The sequence below is a fragment of the Hyaena hyaena genome, unplaced genomic scaffold (assembly GCF_003009895.1).
Source record: "Hyaena hyaena isolate Hyena2069 unplaced genomic scaffold, ASM300989v1 scaffold_285, whole genome shotgun sequence".
Taxonomy (NCBI): Eukaryota; Metazoa; Chordata; class Mammalia; order Carnivora; family Hyaenidae; genus Hyaena; species Hyaena hyaena.
In genome coordinates, this window is record NW_024080917.1 from 370,538 (window position 1) to 389,327 (window position 18,790).

The following is an 18,790-nucleotide window of genomic DNA, read 5'->3' on the forward strand; positions in this document are numbered from 1 at the left end:
GGGCATAAAGCTTCCTCCACCGTCTAGCAGCCTGGCTGCCCCCATGGCACCCCCACAGCAGAGGCTGAGCACGCCCTGGGCCCCTCCTTGCTTCCTCTGCTCCCTGCACCCTTCCTCAGCCCCACACTTTCTAAATGCAGAGCCCCAGCGGCCTGACTCTTTGAATGCTGGGCTTCTGGGGTCCGGGTGTTAACTGTGTGACTCATGTATCTCTGTGCCCACTAAGGTCTTCCTGGAACATAAAGAACTGTTAGTTCTTGCGGTCCACTAAGACCCTCAGGCATTTTTCAAACTGCACGTATACCTGCTCCCCCTTATTCATCTCTTCTCTTCTACTGTGGCACAGCTCTCAGTCAGCTTGCTCTGGAGTTTTCCTTCCATGGCTTAGGGCACCCTCCTAGGTTTTATTCACAACCTTTTCCTCCTTCAGAAAAACTGGCCGTACACCGGGTATCTTAGAGCTGATCCGCTTCCCCCTACTGACTCCTACTGTTCTCATGGGAGAATAACCCATCAGCCTGGGCTGAGAATCTTCGGGGAGGAAGGTGGTCAGTCCTCCTGCAGAAATGTAACCGGACAGCCCACCCTGGGGGCCAGCACCACTCACCTCCGCTCCCAACTTCCCAGGGTATACACGGCTTCTCTGGTTGGTAGAAAACCCTTCAATTACCTGCCCCCTTCACCCTCGCCCAAGAACTTTCTCCTTGTGATCACAGGTAAACTTGGAGCCCCCTCTGCTTTGGCTGTTTACCTTTAAAATAGCATGTTTGGGGGGCGCCTGGGTGGCTCAGTTGGTTAAGCATTTAACTTCAGCTCAGGTCATGATCTCACAGTCTGTGGGTTTGAGCCCCGCGTCGGGCTCTGCGCTGTCAGCTCAGAGCCTAGAGCCTGTTTCTGATTCTGTGTCTCCCTCTCTCTCTGCCCCTCTCCTGCTCACTCTCTCAAAAATAAATAAACTTAAAACAAATCTTTAAAAAAAAAAAATAGCATGTTTGGGGCATCCAGCTGGCTCAATCAGTAGAACGTGTGACTCTTGATTTCAGGGTCCTGAGTTCAAGTCCCACATTGAACATGGAGCCTACTTAAAAAAAAAATAGCACGTTTACCACGGGGATTGTTAACAAGGGCTCCACCAGCTAGCAGGAGCGGATGGTTCAGCTTCCGGGGAGTTTGCAAGTGACTGACATCACAGCAGTGTCCTGAGATCAGCTGTGGCTGGCGGGACACCACCAAACTCAGCAAAGGCTACAAAACAGGGCTTCCCCCTGGATGGCCCACTGTGAAATTCTGCCCCATGTCCCTCTGTGTCATCCACCACGTGGCCAGCACATGCTGGAGCCGGCCTCCCCAGCACTCACTCGGGCACCCTCGCCCTCCCACCTAGGACCACAGGAGCCTGCTCTCACCCACAGCAACAGCGACATCAGCCTGGAAGGGCTGCGCTGGGCGTTTCTCTGCCACCAGGAAGCAGAGGGGAAGTCTGGGGAGGGTCGGCCCCAGGGGAGCCTGCTGGGAAGGAGGACAGAGGGCAACGGGCGCACTGGCTGAGCTGACTCGCCGGGCACCCACCACCCGGCTGGCAGCTTCCAGCTCTCTGGGTGATGTAGGAATGACTCACAGCCCAAGGAGAGAGGGCAGGACCTCAGAGTGTGAGGTCAGAAGTCACGGCCAAGGACTCATGGAAAGGAAGTGAATGCTGCACGGGATCCGGTAACAGAGCTGGGATCGACAGGTGTTCCTGGCCCTTCCTTCAGGGTTTCCTACTGAGCCCTTGTGACCTAGCCCCCCAGGTGACCTGCACAGCCACGTCATGCCTGCGGAGAGGAGGCACGGAACACCAGCCCCAGCCTCCCCCGCGGGTGGAGAGCTACCTCCAACCACGTTCCTCCTCCCCCTCCCCGCCCCAGAGCAGTGGGTGGCTGCTGGTTACTGCTAACGAATGGCTTCTGGGTAAGCCAGTGTGGTTTCTCCAGCCGGGAAGACACACAGCTCTGCGGCACAGGCTGATGGCTGGGATGGTGACCCCGTCTGGGCTGGGGGCCAGGGTTGGGGTCCAGGGAGGCCCAGCGTGCCTGGTGAGACACGAGGCACCCTGCCGTGGCCCAACTCTGGGTGCTGTGGACTTGGGTTCCTGAATGGCATCTCCAACTAGGGGACCTTGAGATTCCCTGGAACTCTGACCCCCGGGGTCCCCATCTTAGAAAAGGCACCATCTACCTGGGCGCTCCAGCCGCATGTGTACGACGGTCCAACTCACCCTGTACCTCCCCGCCCACGTCCAGCTGGAAAGGAAAAACTACCTGTTTGTACACACAAAGTACTTTCTGGACACCAGCTGGGTGTCCTCCAATGTAACTCAATTCAGATGCTAACTGGAGTTGGCACGGACCCCACAGGGTCAGGGCTTGGCCCCATGAGATTCCCCAACTTCAGATGCCAATCCGAGGCGGTGGGTCCTCGTCACCCACACTTGTCTGATTTGGCTACAAATCCAGGGTTCCCAGGATCCCCTCCTCCGGTTCAAGAATTTTCTAGAATGGCTCACAGAACTCAAGGGAACACTTATGTTTAGCAGCTTATTATATAATAAAGGATACAGATGAACAGCCAGATGAAGGGGTGCATGGGACAGTCAGGAAGGATCCCGAATGCAGGAGCCACCATGGCGTGGCATGGGGTGCGCCATACCCCCGGCACGTGGATGTGCTCGCCAACACGGAAGGTCTCTGAACCCCATACTTCAGGGGTTTTCATGGAGCCTCATCATGTGGGCATGACTGATGATTAACTCCGCCGTTAGCCCCTCTGCGCCCCCTGGAGGATGGCGCTGAAGATTTCAAGCTTCTAATCACGGTCTGGTCTGTCCGGCCACCAGCCTCCGTCCTGGAGCTATCCAGAGCCCATCGAGAGCGGCCTCCTCAAAACAAAACAAAACAAAACAAAAAAACCCACTCCTGTCACCCAGGAAATTCCAAGGCATTCAGGAGCCCAAGCTGTGGCACTGGGGGCAGAGACCGTCCCTGACAGTAAGCTGTGGATCCCAGAAGTGTCCCTTTGAGACAGCCGTCTGGAATGCACACACCGCCGGCTGCACACTGCAAAGCTGCTACTTGTCAACTAGATAAGGGGCCAGGCCACTCCTCTTGTCCAAAGCTGGGTGAGCTACACAACCACTTGAATGACCCTACTTCTCCCTTCCTGTGCCCTGATTCCTGCTCTTGTTTTCAACTTGCCAATGAAGAGTGAGGTTTTCAACAGCAGCTAAACTGTGAAAATAGCCCAAATGCGCATCGACTGGCGGACGGATACAGATGTGGCGTATACACAGTGGAGTATTACTCAGTCATCAAAAGAATGAAACCCTGGGGCACCTGGGTGGTTACGCCTCCAACTCTTGACTTCAGCTCAGGTCACGATCCGAGGATGGTAGGCTCGACCCTATGTAGAGCTCTGGGCTGGCGGTGAGGGACTGTCTCTCTCCCTCTCTCTCTGCCCTTCCCTGCTCGTGTATTCACACTCTCTCCTTCTCTCTCAAACATTTATAAGTAAATAAATACACACTATTTGGGAAAAAAAAAAAAAGAATGAAATCTTGCCATTTCTAAAGATGCAGATGGAACCAGAGTACATCACGCTGAGCAAAATAAGTGAGGGAAAGACAAACACTATGTTTTCACTCACGTGAAATTTAACAGACAAAAGAGATGAACACATGGAAGGGGAAAAGACAAAAAAGAGAGAGGGAAAAATCATAAGAGACCCTTAAAACAGAGAATAAACTCAGGGCTGACGCAGGGAGGTCGGGGGGACCGGCTAGACGGGGGACGGGGAGTAAGGAGGGCACCAGTTGGGATGAATCGCTGAATTCTACTCCTGAAACCAAAATACAGAAATAAACAAACACGTACAGAGTGAGGCTGAGAGCCCCTAGCCTTCCGTGGCTCGCACCCTAATAAGGCAGACCCCCAGCGGGCCCTCTTCCCTCCTGCCTGGCCACGACCGCCGTGGCCCCTCCAGGACTTGTGGGTAATCAGCCGGTGTTGTTTTCAGCTTCCTGATGGCTGGTGCCGAGTGGCATCTTGTAACCAATTGGAGGAACTGCAGCGGCCTGAGCACGGTCACGCAGGCGGGCAAGCAGCCCCCGACGTTCCCGGCCTGGATCGTCACTGTCGGCAGGGCCCCTCGGCCCCTGGGCCCCTGACCGGCCCCCTCCTCTCCAGTCTCCGCCCACAGCAGAGGTGGTTAACGGAGATCAGAGCGGGACACTTGCTCTGGGAAGACCCTAGCGGGGCCCACTGTGCTCGAGAGGACCCCAACTCCTCGCCCCCTCGCTGCCCTCTCCCTCACATTCCGTCCCGGCTCGTCCTGTCCACTCACATGGGGCCCCCATTTCCTTGATGCCCTTGGCCCTCTGGGGGACTCTGCACGTGCCGCTCCCTCTAACCGGACGGTCCCAACCACGCCTTCAGAGCCGCCCCTCCTCCCGAGTCTTAGTTTAAGTGACGCCCTCTGCGTTAGGGTGAGCCTGGCCCGGGGGTGAGGGTGGAGGGTCTGCGGCCCGAGGCCCCTGGGCGGACAGCAGGCGCCTCGGAGACGCTCTGGTCCTGGGGGCGCGTGCCGGCATCTCTCTCTGATGCTTACAACTCTGTGCGGACAGAACTGGCGGAAAAGTGACAGTCATGCAAGTAATCCCTGTCTCTAGAAAGCAAGTCATACCCCACGAAGGCAACGGCGTTTGTGCCGTCTTCACAGCGTGGCCCGTTTCCATCAGTTGGCAAATGCGCCCCAGCAGCCCTGAGCGCACTCTGGGCGTGCGGTGCTTTGAGGCCTCTCTCGATCGAGTCCTAATATCCCAGTGGTTCCTCCTTAACTAACACATCAAATCTGAGCTCATCTTAGGAAAGTCATTTCACCTTTGGTGAAAAAAATTTTTAATGTTTTTGAGAGAGACAGACAGACAGAGCAGGGGAGGGGCACAGAGAGGACATGCAGAATCTGAAGAGGCTCCAGGCTCTGTCAGCACAGAGCCCGACGCGGGGCTCGAACCCACAAACTGCCAGTTCATGCCCCGAGCCAAAGTCGGACGCTTAACCGACTGAGCCACCCAGGCGCCCCCTAACTCTTGGTGAAGATTTTTAATGGCAGCCTGTACACTTCTTATTAAATGTCTACATGTTTGTCTGGAAACTAGCTTAGTAAACTGTTCCCTGCGGACACGAAGTTCTGCTCGTTAGACAGACTCTGAAACGGGTAAAGAAGGTCCTGGGTGCTCTCGTGGCAAGGCTGAGCGAGCCCGGCTCGCTCCTGTTGTTTACCCGACCCCGTCAGGGTCTCTGCACTGCTGTCCTCACCCGGGCTACTTACTAACACGTGGTCCCTCCAGCCTGTGAACCGGAGGGTTCTGACCACTAGGCCCTCCTGCGCTGCTCAGGACACTGGCCTTTCTGGTCAGGATCCTGACCAGTTTTGCATACAGCCAGCAAACTGATTTCGGCATTCCTGTTTTCCAATCAGGAAATGAGTATGGCTTTTCCCTGGTGGTTTCCTCATTCACTAATGAGCTGTGATTCTGACACATGCCCATTTTATATTTATTTGAAAGTCACGCCTTTACCGTTTACACACTCCCTCAAAAAAAAAAAAAACTAAACTAAAAAACAAAGATTTTAAGGTAATCTCTATACCCAACTGGGTCTCAAACCCACAACCTGGAGATCAAGAGTTGCACTCTCCCCACACTTTTAACATATTACTATTATACCCTCACTGTGTGGAATGTAATGGAAATTTTGTTGAATTAATGAATTAAATGAAAGCTTACAGATTTGAACTTAATAAAGCAGGCTACAAATTCTATTTTTCCCTTTCTGTTATTTCTATCATACTATTACATTAATCTGCTTTTTACTTTTATTATTATATGGAGAGAGAGAGAGAGAGAGAGAGAGCCAGCAAGCACGAGGTGGGGAGGGGCAGAAGGAGAGAGAGAGAGAGAGACAATCTTAAGCAGGCTCCACACCCAGCACAGAGCCTGTGAGATCATGACCTGAGTGGAATTCAGGAGTCTGACGCTTAAACAGCTGAGCCACCCAGGCACTCCTTAATTAACGGATTTTTATTTATTATTATTTTTAAATACATCTTTGAGGGGAAAGATTATACCACAACTTTTTTGGGAGTGCCGGGGCAGGGGGAAACAAAGGAGAGAGAATCTCAAGAAGGCTCCACACTCAGCAGAGACCAATGCAGGGCTCGATCTCTCAACCCTGGGATCATGATGTGAGCCAAAATGAAGAGTAAGATGCTCAACCAACTGAGCCACCCGGGCACCCCAATCCGCTCAGTTAACTATCCATTCATAACATGATTACTAATGCTATGTAACATTCCATTGTGTAAGTTACCCAAGGCCTGCCCTCTGATACTAGACTGGATATTCATTCTTTTTACTGTTGTATATAATGCTTCAGTAAACAACCGTGTTCATAAATCCTTAAAAAACATCTCTGATTAGTTCCTCATGTCACAGCAAATACTCAGTGCCCAGGAAGACACAAGCGACACACACTCGGGAAATCAGAAAAGACTTTATTTCGCACCAGTGCCAGCCCAGCAGTCACCTCGAAAGGCTGGGCGCCCAGCTCGGGTTTCACTGCCCCTTTATACATCCGTGCTTCCGGGCTGGGCAGGACTAGTGCCGTCAGGCTTCTGGCTGCTGGCTGCTGGCTGCTGTACGGGGCACGCAGGATCACAGAGGCCAAAAGCACGCAGGGGGAGCATCCGGCCTCCGACACGTGGCTGGCCCTTTTTTTAAAAATTTTTAACGCTTTATTTATTTCTGAAAGAGAAAGAGAGAGACAGCGGGAGCAGGGGAGGGTCGGAGAGAGAGAGACACAGAATCTTAAACAGGCTCCAGGCTCTGAGCTAGCCATCAGCACAGAGCCTGATGCGGGGCTCGAACCCATGAACCGTGAGATCATGACCTGAGTCAAAGTCAGCCGCCTAACCAACTAAGCCACCCAGGCGCCCCTGGGTGGCCCTTTTTCATCCACTCTCGCCAGCTTCCCTTCCCATCCCCCGCCCTTGATCGTCACGCTGCTGTAGCAGACTTCGAGAAAACCAGTTTGTGGGGGCCGGGGAACCCTCTGCTGCCACGGGAGGAGGGGTCAAGACCGTCTGGCTTCTCCCTGATGGACAGGGGTGTCGAAGGGAGGGGTGAAGCAGCCAGGGCTGTTCGCCACCCAAAGGGGAGCACTGACAGCTAGAACGGCCCAACTGGAGCGTCACCTGGAGTTTCAGAGCTTCCAGGCTCGAGGGAACAACGTGGCTGGGTGGCTGGCGTATGAGGGACACGGGGAGCGGACAGGAGGCTGTGAGAAGCGCTGCGGGGGGGCCAGCTGAGGGAGGGCCCAGGGCGCCAGAGGCGAGGAGTGCGCTGTTCCTGCCTCCGTTCGCGGATTCGCTCCCTGAGCGGCCGGACTGTGTCTCGGACCATCCCTGATTGGTGGGCACAGAAGCAACATTCTTCATTTAGGAAGAGACACAGCCCTCCCCTTTCAGAAATGAGCAGGTCCTGGGGCGCCTGGGTGGCTTAGTCGGTTAAGCGTCCGACTTTCACTTAGGTCATGATCTCGCGGTTCGTGGGTTCGAGCCCCGCGTCGGGCTCTGTGCTGACTGCCAGCTCAGAGCCTGGAGCCTGTTTCGGAGTCTGTGTCTCCCTCTCTCTCTGACCCTCCCCTGCTCACGCTGTCTCTTTCTCTCTCCCCTAGAAATAAATAAAAATATTTAAAAAAAAAAAAAAAAAGAAATGAGCGGGTCCGGTCCTCTTCTGTTCTGGAAGACTCGCCCTGCTCGCGAGCCTACGTGGTCTTGTGAAACCACCGGAGACTGGGTAACCCGCTCTATGTCGTCTGTTAGGTCCTCGGATAAATCAGGACAGTAAGCGGTGGACACTCCCCCTCTTCCCGTGCCCGCCCCCGCGCGTATTCCCAGACAATCAGCAGCGCCAGGACGTGACTGGCTCTTTTTGACCGGGTGTGTGGTGCCACGGGTACCGTGAGAGGCTGATTGTTGGGAACAATGTTTACCTGAGGAGTGAGGAAGGCCAGATACAGACGCCCATCCAATCAGCTGGAAGACATAGGGAGGCGTCCGTGCACGTACAGAGAGAAGCCCCAGGAGGAGTCGACAGCAGGGGTGGCTTGTAGAAAGATGACTGAGTTCCTGACTGTCAGGAGCTTGGCTGCACGGGCTGACGGTCAGACTGCCAAATGGCTCTGTTCCCATTTTGTTTGTTAGGCAACTGGGAGCCGTCTGGGACAGTTCGACCCCCATTAGTACAGGTCTCACCATGGGGGGTCTGGGTCTTCCAGGTGCCTGTGTTACGGGAGCAGCTGCGGATGGGCGGGTCCCGTGGGCAGGCTCTGGCCAGGCCGGAACTGGGACCACTCAGGAGGCGAGGAGTTGCGTTTAACATTTGGTCCAGACGGGGATCTAAGACAAGTGGTCTGATTTATGTTCCGACGGAGGTTGGAGGGTTAGGTCAGATGTGACCCAACAGGCACGGCAGCACCAGGGCAGGTCGGATCGGGCAGCCCCCAGTAAGGTTTTATTTTCATTTTTCCTGTCCAACGAGTATTCCCTTCTGGGGCAGGGAGTGAGCCTCCTGGTATCATAACATCTGTTGGGCATGTGGAGGGATACGGTGGCCCAGGGGCATGCGGCAGTGTCGTCTTACCTCTGCGGACCAGAGGAGCGGGGGAGGACCTGGCACGGGGGAGGGGTTGGAGCGGGCGTCGGGGTGGGGGGAGCGGGGTAGCAGGCAGCACAACGCCGTGTGCCTGTAACACAGGTGTGTCCCTCATGAAGACATGGGAGTCCAGTGGCTGGCAGCACAGAGTAGCTCTGGGGCCTTGGGGGACAGGCGGGGAGTGAGAAGTCACGCGTTTGCATGGCGGGAGCGAGAGACTCCTTTTGAGCAGGTGAGGAACAGAATACGAGCCACAGGGACGGGGGTGGGGCAGCCCCGTCCTGGGCTAAGAGACAGTTATGAAGGCAGAGGAGGAACCAATCACAACTCAGACCACAGGCATCGAAGGAGTCAGGCATCCTGACACTAGTAAGCAGAGGCAGGCTGACCAGTGTGACGCAGGCGCCAATCTGCAGGGGTAACGGGTCAGCCCTCCAGCAAAGGGTACGGCAACAAGTACGGAAAGAGAAATAGGTAGGGCAAGACAATGAAATTTGGGAGAACGATCTGCTGTAGTTCATTTAAGTCGTTTGGTGATTTCCTCAGGCCTCTGCTTACAGAGAGCTCTGAGGTGTTGGCTGCGGCCGCTTATTGGCCGCTGTCTTCCTAGTGGTGATCTTGGAGGATTATTCCGGTTAGCAGCTACTTCCTGTTCAAGCGGCTGTCGGACAGGTGGGCTGCCTTGACTCGAGACGGTGGATCCAGGTCGTTAGTCCTGTAACCTTGAGGGCTGTGGGCGTGGTTAGTGCAACTAAACAAGGTCCCTTCCAGGTAGATTTGAGTGGTTCCCTTTTCCAATCTTAAATCCAAACTTGACCCCCCAGGTTTGTGGGGGTGCAGTTATTCCTGGGGAAATAGGCATCCTGTCTGTCACCCAGCTATGTAGCTCACATACAGTTTTCCCTAGTCCTTGTAGTTGCTTTTTTATTTCTAAATTCCCTAGCTCTGTCAGGTTGCCCTTGAATTTGACTAGTGGAGGGAGTCTTCCTTCCATATAGGATTCAAATGGGGAGGATCCGATTTTTGCCCGGGGTATACAGCACATTCGGAGAAGAGCAAGGGGTGGTGTATCTGGCCAGGACAAGTTAGTTTCCTGACACAGGTTTGCCATGGCTGATGTAAGGGTCTGGTTCACACGTTCCACTTTCCCTGAACCCTGGGACCGGTAGGCTGCATGTTAAGTTCCACTGGATGCCTCAGGTCTTGGCTACTTGTTGCACCACCTCAGCCACAAAAGCCGGGCCACTGTGTGAGCCTATGGTTAACAGCATTCTGTGTCTGGGGAGGATATCCCTTAGCAAGGCCTTGGTTACTTCTCTTGCCTTTTCGGTGCATGTGGGGTAGGCCTCCACCCAGCCCGAAAACGTGCAGATGAATACCAGGATATTTGTATCCTCCACTGGGTCTTATTTCAGCAAAGTCTACTTCCACATCTTCGAAGTGCCTGACCACAGCATTTAGATCCCCATGGGCCCGGTGGGGCCTTGTTTGCCGTTATTCTGTGCACAGAGGAGGCAGTGTTGAGAGACTGAGGCACAGAGGGATGGGAGTAGAGCGATTACATAGTAACGGCTCAATAATGCTTCAAGGGCCATTCTTCCTGCGTGGGTGAGTTCATGCTGTTGGAGACCCACCTGGCGGGTTAGCTCCTCTTTGGTCCGGAAGTACCCACATCCTCCTTCTGTCTGGCCTCCTTTTTCCTGTTGGACTAATTTTGTCTCTTGGGTTGTGTACCTTGGAGAAAGTGACATCTCCAGGATGAGCATGACTTTTGAGGGTGATGTTTTCCCACCGCTGGTTTAGCTGCAGAATCAGGCCATCGGTTACCTTCTGACACTGAGTCTTTCTTTGGTGTCCCTTGCAGTGGATAACTGCTACCTCCCTCGGCTCCCAGACTGCCCTTAATAGGTTTAGGGTTTCTTCCCGGCTTTGGATTTCTCGTTCTCCTATGGTCACAAGTCCTCTCTCATTGTATAGGCCCCATGTACATGGAGAGCAGCGAAGGCACAGCACGAGTCTGAATGTGTTGGCCTGTGTGTCTTTCCTGAGTTCTAGTGCTCTCATCAGGGCCCACGGTTCCACTCTTTGCACTGACCATCCTTGGGGAAGGGCCTTTGCTTCCATGACCTCAAAATCAGACACTTCTGCATAACAAGCGTGTCTTTTCCTTCGTTCACGAAGCTGCTGCCATCCATGTACAGAACGAGGTCAGGATTGTGTAAGGGCCTGTCGGACAGCTAGAAGAGACTTCAAGTACCTCTAGACAATCGTGCTCTGGGGGCCCTGCTGCTGCGGGCAAGAAAGTGGCAGGGTTTAGAGTTTTTATAGCTTCCAGTCTAGTTCGTGGGTTCTCACATGGCAGTCCCTGGTACCGTCTCGTCTGAGCATGTGTTAGCCAGTGTTGCCCTCTGGCATCTGTCAGGGTAATAACAGAATGGGTAACCTTACTGTTTAGGTTTTGCCCCAGAAAGTTTGCTTTCTTGATTAAAAGTGTGGTGGCTGCCAGGGCCCTCAAACAGGGTGGCCATCCTCCCACAACTGGGTTGATCTGCTTTGAGAGGTATGCCACCGGCCTTTGCCGAGGTCCAAGTTCCTGGGTGGGAACTCCCAGGGCCACGCCATTGCTTTCACGTACGAACAGGCTGAAATCTCACGATACATCTGGGAGTCCCAGGCCTGATGCCTTGATGAGTTTTGTCTTTACGGTTTTGAACACCTTTTTTTGATTAGGGCCCCAGCAAAGGGGTGCCCACTCTTCCCCCTTTAGTGCCTCATCTAGAGGTCTGGCCAACTCTGAGACCCCTGGGATCCGTATGTGACAGAATCCTGCTGCTCCCGGAAACTCTTGGACCTGCCGGCGGGTAGTGGGAAACAGAACGGCACTGCATGCCTGTTTCCTTTCGGCTCCCAGCGTCCGTTAGCCTTGGGTAATTTTGAAGCCCAGATATTTAACTTCCTGTTGGCAAATCTGTGCCTTTTTCTTTTGACACCCGGTATCCCGCCTCTGCTGGTAGCCTGAGTAGGGCCCTGGTTCCCTCCCAGCACTGGGTCAGCGTGGGACTGGCTAGCAGGAGATCGTCCACATACTGGAGGAGGACACGTCCTAGCTCCCGTCCCGGGAACCAGACTACGTCAGATGCCAGTGCCCCACTGACCAAGGTTGGTGAATTTTTGAATCCTTGCGCAGTCTAGTCCAAGTGAACTGTTCCTTTGTCCTTGTGATAGGGTTTTCCCCTTCAAAGGTAAATAGAGGTTGGCCATTAGGTGCTAGTTGGGGACAGAAGAAAATGTCTTCTAAGTTATTATTTTTTTAATTTCTGAGAGAGAGAGAGAGAGAGAGAGAGAGAGAGAATGAGAGCAGGAGAGGGTCAGAGAGAGAGGGAGATAGAGAATCTGAAGCAGGCTCCAGGCTCTGAGCAAGCTGTCAGCACATAGCCCAACACGGGGCTCGAACCCACGAACCATGAGAGCATGACCTGAGCTGAAGTTGGACACTTAGCCGACTGAGCCACCCAGGCGCCCCAGAAGAAAACGTCTTCTAAATCTAGGCATGGGAACCGTCCTGCTTCTGAAAGCATGAGTCCTAGTAGAGAGTATGGGGTAGGCGACATCCAATGCAGCGCAGCAACAGCTTCGTTAACGGCTCTCAGGTCCTGCACAGGCCGGTAACCATTTGTCCCAGGCCTTTTCATGGGCAGGAGGGGAGTATCCTCATGGGGACTGGCATCATTTTAGAAGTCTCCTTTTGGGTAGCCTGTCCCAGGTGTCTGAATCCCCAGGCGTGCCTCCCATGGGACCATGTATTAGTATATTTTGACAGGCTGGGCCCCAGGCTTTAGGTCAATTAATATTGGGGGGTGTTTCTTTGCCAGACCAGAGGGGTCTGAAGGGAATTCAGTTCCTAGTTTGGGGGCCACAGTTGGCTCACCGGGAGGGGAAGTATATAATCTCCATTTCTCTTCCCATGGAGTCATCAGGAACAAAATCATGGGTTAGGCCTTTTTGTTTAGGTGCCAATGTGTTTGTCCATCCAAAGTGAAGGCTGTTTCTGGGCCAATCTTGGCTAGGAGGTCTCTACCTAACAGCGAGACTGGGCAGTTGGGTAGATACAGGAATTCATGACCTGTTTGGTAACCCCCCAGCTGGCACCGTTGGGGACCACAAAGTGGCCTCTGGTTTTGCCCCTCCGTGACTATGATGGTGACTTCTTGACCCGAAAGAGGTGCCACCTTGTGTGTCACCACAGAGTGTTTGGCCCTCAGTGTCAACCATAAAGTCTACCGCCTGGCCCCCTACCTTCATGTTGACCATGGGCTCACGGGGACCCAGCTGCATACAGCCCCGTCCTTCCTATCAGAGTCCACTCCTGCCGGTCCGATCAGGTCGGCCTCGGGTGGTTCTGGCTGGTAGTGGCTGGGTGGAGCGGAGGTTTCTGGTTTTTCCTTGTGGCAGTTGGGGCATTCATTTCTCCAGTGTCCAAATTCCTTGCAGTGGGCACACTGATCCCGTCCCAGTGGTGCCCTTCTTTTTTGTTCTTGTGTCCCTTGTGGTTTCCGCAGGGGCCCTTCCGGAGGCAGTGTCGCCCCAAGGCAATGACCAGGAGAGCTGCCTTTTGTTTCATTCTTTGGTCCGCCTCCTTTCTGGCAGCTCGGTCCTGATTTACAAAAACCTTGTTGGCGATTTCCAATAGTTCGATGGCATTCTTTCCATCAAATCCTTCCAATTTTTGGAGCTTCTGTCTAATGTCACTTTGGGACTGTCCCACAAAGGCACCATTGACCATGCGCTGGTTTTCAGGGGCATCTGGGTCAAATGGAGTGTAAACTCTGAAGGCTTCACGTTATCTTTCATAGAAGTAAGCCTCAGATACCTTTGCCGTGCTGCTGGGCCCTTGGCCCCTTCTTTTACTTCATGGAGAAAGCCAAGTCGGTATCTTTGTAGTCTGGCCCTTTCCGCCTCTGTGTGGGGGTCCCAGCGGGGCTCCTCCCCGGGCATAGCCTCCCGTGCCCAAGCTTCAACATCTAGCTGTCCACCTGGTGCCTGAGTCTGGAGCCATTTTCTGGCTTTGGTGACAATTCATTGGTGCTCTTTTGTGTTGAAAAGGGTGAGCAGAGGCTGTGTACAGTCGACCGGGGCTGGGTCTGGAATATGGATTCTAGGAGATCATTGCCTGCGGCCTCTCAGAGCAGGGCAGCGTGTGGTGTTTCCAGCTGAGGAGGTCAGTAGTGGAGAATGGTTGGTAGTAAAAAACTGACCCGCGTTTTGTAGAGTCCCATCACAGCCTATTCTCTGGGGAGCCCTAGTCTCCTGCAATGCCATCTGCATTGGGGGCCTTGGACCTTGAGCCGTGCCCCTAAGGCGCCTTCCTACTGGTTCAGGTGTCCCTGGTTGGGGTGGACTGGCTGCTGGCAGAGGCGAGACCGATGGGGGGAGGCCGTCAGGCTGGCAAGCTTCCCCTCCCTCGACTGATGGGACGCTGGGGCATATGGTGCAGAAATGGAAGGACTTCTGAGTCTTCTTAGGCTGGGGGGAGGTTTTTCCTGCAGTGAGGTCGTCTTCTCGGCCCGTGCCACCAAAACCCTACACTGTCCCTTACTAATAACAGAGAAGTGAACAGAAGGAGGCTTGACGTGGGCTATTTCCAGCCACTGACTGATGTGTGGGAATTGATCCAGATGGCTGGGGTCTGAAGTCACTACTTTATAAGCAGTCAGACTGTGGGGACAGCTAGAGTGCTCTGGGGGACCAGCCTGCACGGAATGTAGGCCGTCTAACTCACAGGTTTGTAACTTCCTGGGGGCCAATTTGACCCTACAGTCACCTGAAAATCCCTTTTTAAAATTCTTATCATACACTCCAAAACAGTAGGTTTTCAGGAAGTCCACCCCTCTCCGCAACCCACATCCTGGTATCCTAGCTGGGTCCTTCCCAGTGTCGGGTGTCGCAGGACAAACAAGAGGAAAGAGGTCATTTTGTCCACCTGGCTGCTCCCCTCTCGTGGATTTAGAAGCCTCTTAGCATTGGCAGGTCAGTTTAACCCTCCTGAATCAGGCCTCTGCAGACCTGCATCTGCCTTGAGCCGCATGAGGCTGTCACGGAATTGCAGGGCAGGGGCCCCTCAGGCTCCGGAGCAGAGACCGTGGAGCCCGGGCCTCACACACACGTTCAGGCAGATGCAGACTTCCACCCAGGACTTCCCTGTCCAGTGCAGCGACTGCCGGCCGGAAGGTGATCAAGCTCCCCTTCCACCTCTAGGACAGGCCTGAACTCGGTCCTGGGTCTCTGGGGACACTCACCCGATCTGCTGTCCTGTCCTGGCAGCATTTTCTGACTCCTCCTGGAGTCCATTTGAGCACAGCGGTGGTGACTCCTGTCAGCCCTGGCGAGGGTCGGGATCCAGTGAAATCGCCGGTGGCGCGCCTTCCTTTCCGTCACAGGGACCCAAGATGAGTGGCCTCTCCGATGGCCTCCGACAACGGTGGTTCAAGGCCAGCGCAGCTGTCAGTTTTCCGGGCCAATGCACCAAAAATGTTACAGCAAATACTCAGTGCCCAGGAAGACACAAGCGACACACACTCGGGAAATCAGAAAAGACTTTATTTCGCACCAGTGCCAGCCCAGCAGTCACCTCGAAAGGCTGGGCGCCCAGCTCGGGTTTCACTGCCCCTTTATACATCCGTGCTTCCGGGCTGGGCAGGACTAGTGCCGTCAGGCTTCTGGCTGCTGGCTGCTGGCTGCTGTACGGGGCAAGCAGGATCACAGAGGCCAAAAGCACGCAGGGGGAGCATCCGGCCTCCGACACGTGGCTGGCCCTTTTTTATCTGCTCTCGCCAGCTTTCCTTCTCGCGCAAGTTATATTCTTAGTAGGGAAATCACTAGGTTGTAAAGTTATTTGACACATACTTTTGAACTACTGTCTTTTCTAAAAACACTTTTCTAGAGCTGTGCGGTGATTTTTTTCTTTCCTTTTTGACTACGAAGAAATAGAACGCACATATGCTCCCTCGAATCAGCAGGGTTGGAAGGCCCGGTCTTCCCTGCGCTTAGGGACGGGAGAACTGCCCTCCAGCGGCTACTGATGCGCTGTCGGGACTGAGTTCACCAGCGAGGTGTTGTGAAAGACGAGCACCAGTGTGGAGAGGGAGGACAGGAAATGTGTCAGCTAGGAACAGGAAAGGGGACAGAGTTCCCCAAGTCTAAGATAGGCGGACAAGCAAACCTAGCAGAGTTCAGTGAGGGCGCCCCTCACACACCCAGGAGCTGCAGGAAGCCGAAACTTCCCTGGTAGAGCCCAGCTCTCACCAGGAGACCCCACTGTTCAGGTGCCCACAGAGGGCTCACCCAATCAGCATCTGCCCCCTACCCAGGCCCCCACCTCCACCTGCCCCATACCTGGGACCCCCACACTTCCCTGCGCAGGCAGATTTTCAGCCAGGATGTCCTGAGAGGGCCCGAACTGAACGTCAACTACAGGTTCGTAAGCAGCCACTTCGCTAAATACCCGGCTCCTGTAACCCTCCCCAAACTCTAGCAAATAAAAACATTAATACCTGTTGAGACAGGGGGCCTCCAAGCCTCTCCTGCAAGCCTGTTTTCATGGTTTCAAACTGGTTCTTAAATATGTTTAATGTTGCCCCCGCACCTGTCCGGGGGGCGGGGGGGCAGTGCAGGAAACGGAGGGAACCAGGTTGAGCTGGGAGAATAGGTAACGTCACCTCCATTTCTCCTGCTTTCTTCCCAACTGGTTAACACTCCGAATCCTTCCCAACGTGCTTCCTAGGGAGCCTCAGTGTGTTCTAGACCCGCAATGTGCAGAGCAGCCCATGTCGGTGATGGCTGACACAGCTCTAGAATCATGTGGACTTCAGTTCCAGCTGCTGGCTAACACGTGCCTCACGCCCTCCTTATTCTGCCCAAAGCACGGTCTTCCCCGCGGTACAAATGAGGAAATGTGCTCAGAAGGGGAGGGGAGGGGAAGTACCAAGACCAGGAGTCAAATGCCCCATGGCTGTTTTAAGCCCTTGAGAAGCCTGCAGCAGGCTGAGCCCGGAGCCCTGGCCACATGGCACAAATCACACGAACGTGCACATCCTTCTAAGGAGTAACTGCAATCATCCCTAACCACGCGCTTTGAGAAGCAGCGGGCTGGAGAGCAACGGGTTGGAGACAGTCATACGCATCTGTTCATTTCAACCTGGCAGCTTCCTTCTCCTATTTGACAGTGAGAACTGTTTTTCGGGACTCAGACTTTCTTTTTTAATATGTTTTTTTAAGGTTTTATTTCTGAGAGAGAAACAGAGAGAGAGAGTGTGTGTGTGAGCAGGGGAGGGGCAGAGAGAGAGGGAGACACAGAATCTGAGGCAGGCTCCTGGCCCTGAGCTGTCAGCACAGAGCCCGACGGGACTTGAACCCACGAACCGTGAGATCATGACCTGAGCCGAAGTCGGACGCTTAACCGACTGAGCCACCCGGGCGCCCCTGAGACGTTTCTATAGTGCTTACTGGGTTACCACAGGCTGAGACCCTGGTGTTCTCAGGGCGTGCCCAGCTCCGCCCCGTCCCCCCGCAACGTGATGCCCATTTTACACACAACCAAACCATATACAGGGTTTCTCTGGGCGCAAATAACACTGGGCTGTGACTCATGCTGGCTGAGGCAAAACAACGTGACTCTGTTATTGTATTATGTCAGGAAACACCTGCCCAGGAAAACAAAAGGTGCCAATAACCTTACTCTCTGACTTCACAAAAATTCACTTAAAACCGCACACCTTTGGACAGGTAGCATTAAGCAACAGTTGGAGCTCCCGGGCTCTGTGAAATCCTCAGTTCACCGGGACCACAAATCCTGACTACGTGACCCAACCTTACCCAATCCTGATAAAATCCTGCATCAAAAAGGCCTCGCCTGGCCCCAAACCTCAACCCCTCAACGCTGCCCCTCTACCTCCTCTCGACTAACAACTCTTTCAACCCGGTGCTCTCCCTGCACAAGAGAAGGAAGCACCGGACTCAGTTATGTCTCAGCTGCAGGCTGTTTCGATGGCACTTTCTGGGAGCCAGCACCTGACCCGGAGGGCCGAGTCCCGTCAGGCCGGCGGCAGCGCTGCCCTACACGTCTGGGGCGGGGAGCACCTCATGCCTACGAGCAAGGGTGCAGAGGCCGGGGTCGCTCGAGCTGCCTGTGCTGCAGCGAGGGAGGCCCGGCGCGGGAGCGGGAGGCGGGCTCCCGCGCCCAGGCCCCCAGCGCCCCCGCCGGCGGGGCTGTGCCAGGTCCGCACCCGCACGGCGCCCGCAGCTCCGTGCCAGACCCCGGGGCGCTGCCGCCTCCGGGTGACTCAGGAGGAAGCTCTCGTCCCCCGTCCCTCCGCACTAATCCGGCCGGACTCGGGGAAAAGTCCAGCCGACCGCGCGGTGACTAACAAACTCTTAGCGCCAAACTCTTACCGCCCAAGGACCCAGGTGCGCGCGGGACGCCCAGCCGGCGGAAGTGCGGCCACCGCGCGGGGGCAGCCGGGAGGGCGGTCGGCCCACTTCCGGCCGCAGAGGTCGCCGGGTGCGGGGCCGCAGAGGCCGCCGGGTGCGGGGCTCGCCCGGAGCGGCCGTGAGTGGGAAGCGAGGCGCCCCGCGCCCCCGCCCGGCCTGGAGGCTCTGAGATGCCCCGTTCAGGAAGCCCAGCGCGAACCGTCAGAAATGGGGGGAGGCGACGGCGTGCCGGCACCGGCTTGTCCCGAGTCGCTGGAGCCCCCGGTTCCATTTTCAGAATTTCGCAAGCTGGTTGTCAAACGTTCACTATCTTTAAAAGTTATTCTTCAAAACGGAATTCTGTAAATTTACCATTAAATAGATCACATTAATTTTTTTTTTAATGTTCATTTAATTTTGAGAGAGAGCAAGCGAGGGAGGGGCAGAGAGAGAGGGAGAACTCATGAACCGGGAGATCATGACCGGAGCCGAAAGTCAGAGGCTTAAGCGACTGAGCCACCCAGGCGCCCCTAACACATCACGTTAAAAACAAAGGGTAGCAAATAAAAATTCATC